Source organism: Camellia sinensis, chromosome 1, assembly GCF_055761805.1.
Source record: "Camellia sinensis isolate YWXY chromosome 1, ASM5576180v1, whole genome shotgun sequence".
Lineage (NCBI taxonomy): Eukaryota > Viridiplantae > Streptophyta > Magnoliopsida > Ericales > Theaceae > Camellia > Camellia sinensis.
Window position 1 is genome coordinate 180,804,985 of NC_138961.1, and position 2,516 is coordinate 180,807,500.

Consider the following 2,516-nt stretch of genomic DNA (forward strand, 5'->3'; position numbering starts at 1 on the left):
AATAAGCCCAAAAGTGAGCCCAATGAACTGGACTGAACTCTCCAGTCCAGATAGTGGACTGGAAGAGACCCCAACCTTTGCGAAAAATATGAAATTAAAAGTCAAGTGTTTTGGATCTAATCTTCTAATTTTGATTTTTTTTTTTCAATTATCTCTCAAAATTTAAAATGGAAAGGACGTGGGCTTATAATATACTTTATCTATAAAAATATAGGGGAAATTGCTGTACAAAGAATGTTTCAAAAATTAATTACAAAGTTATGGAGAAATATATCATAGAGAAATATATTTCCATGAAGAGAGATGAACTTAGCAGAGTAATCAAATCGAATGATGAAGAAGAAGAAGGTGTTGATCTGTCAACATTGTATTTAAATGAAGAAGAGATAAAAAGTGACGATAAGTTCTTGAGAGACACCGTTTTAAATTTCATGATTGCAGAGAGAGACACGACTAGCTCAGCTCTCACGTGGTTTCTTTAGCTCGTTTCAACTCACTCGGACAGAGAAGAAAAGATCAGAGAAGAACTCAAATCAAATATACCAACAAAAGAAGCTAACAAACTAGTTTATCTACACAATGCACTATGTGAAGCATTAAGGCTACATTCTCTCTCTAAAATGTGAAAACCTCTCATTCTCTCTCTAAAATTTCTCTTTCTAAAACCTCCACCTCGGGGCCTCACCGCTGGCCAGCCGGCCGCCGCCTTTGGCCATGGCGGTTGGCTGGCTTATCTTTTCTTCTTGTGTTCTTGGGTTTTCTCCTAATAATCTTGAGCCCCATCAGTTTTCCTCTTTCTCCTTTTCAGATCTAATCTCTAGATTTGCTTAGGTTGTTGTTTTGGTTCTTTCGTTTTTTGTGTAGCCTCCTCCTTTGATGCCCTTGTTAGCTTTGATGGGTGGTTTTGGTGGGTTTTTCTGTCTCGGTCGGTAAGGTTCGGTGGAAGTGGTGCTCCAGCCATGTTGTTCAACTCCAGCAATGGGTCTTGGTTTAGGTTGGGTGCGTTGAAAATGGGTGGGTTGGTTCAGGAACTTCATTCGGGCACTTCATTCGAGCGGGAGTTTGAGGGGTGGAGGATTCAGAGTTATTTTGGATCTCCATTCGGGCGCCCCTATGCGAGTAGGAGTTTGAGGGGTGTTTTCCGTTCACTTCGTTGGTGGTTGGTGTTTGTGTTCGGCTATGAGGAGATTGGCACCGGATGAACAAAGAGGTGACTGCTCAGATATAGCAGAGGAGAGTGTAACAGATGTAGAACTAGAGGGAGTTGTTTGGGTCTCGGTGAAGAACCAAAGGAGGAGGTTGCAGCAGATGTAGAAGAGGAGAGTGAAGCAAGTAGAGGCTGTCGATGTTCAGAGGTGAAGCTAGTAGTTTCGGCAAGGGTGGTTCTCGATGGTGTAGCAAGAAGTGGCTGTCGATGGTGCTAGACGGCAATGGAGCCTGAGGGTTCGGCAATTTGGAGGTTGAGTGTCCGGCAATGGTGCAGGGTTTCGGGTCAGGCGTGGGCCTCTAGAGTGTGTAGCTGTTGCAGTGTGTAGCTGCTGCAGTCAGATGGTTGGTGTGTGTAGCTGTGTTTTAGGTGGGGGCTCAAGAGTGTGGGTTACTTTATTTTAGTTTTCTGTTGTTGTTTTTTAAATTTTAAAATCGTGAGGCTAAGGGGTTGGTTGTAAGAACGCGAGTAGCAGTAGTAGGAGAGTAAATTTTTACTCTTCGAATCTCTCTCATTGCGTTTTTCTTTCCTTGTACCTGTAAATTTCATGTTTTAAATGGAATTTTTCTTTGCCAATCAAAAAAGGCTACATCCACCAGTTCCATTCAAACACAGAAAGCCTCTAAAACCAGACACACTTCCAAGTGGGCATTGTGTTGATCTAAAAATGAAAATATTATTCTCTATATATGCAATGAGGAGGATGAAATTCATATGGGGAGAGGATTGCGTGGAGTTTAAGCCGGAGAGATGGTTATCTAAGCGAGGAACGATCAAACACGAGCCATCTTACAAGTTTTTGGCGTTCAATGCAGGACCAAGGACTTGTTTGGGAAAAGAAGTTGCGTTCACTCAAATGAAGGCAGTTTCGGCTGCAATAATCCATAACTATAACGTTAGAGTTGTTAAAGGACACCTAGTGGTTCCTAATGCTTCTATCATTGTTTGTATGAAGCATGGCTTGATGGTTAAAGTTACCAAAAGATGGCCTTGAAATTAATTTTAGTAGTAGTTTGGGGTATTTAAAAAGTGTAGTAAGTATGCAATGATTAGAATTTGAATAAGTAAAAAGAATGCTTCAAAATAAATGTTGATTGTTGCTCTCTTTTAGCATCTTGCTTAATTGTTTAAAGTTGTAATTTCTTGTTCAATAAAAGATGACATTTGGGTTTATTCTTGTATATGTGGGGAAAAAAAATGTGAGAATGGTGATTATATGTGGTTGTGTTTTACTCACGTGCTTATGTTTTGATTTCTTTGTATGTAAAGAGGGGTACAATACCTATTTTCTTAAGACCTCCACTAAATA

At 40.3% G+C, this 2,516-nt stretch overlaps 1 pseudogene; it reads left to right on the forward strand.

Annotated features, from left to right (window-relative positions):
* The first annotated feature begins 260 nt into the window (after nucleotides 1-260).
* On the forward strand, nucleotides 261-2,201 carry LOC114291851 (alkane hydroxylase MAH1 pseudogene; annotated as a pseudogene).
* Nucleotides 2,202-2,516: the final 315 nt, after the last annotated feature.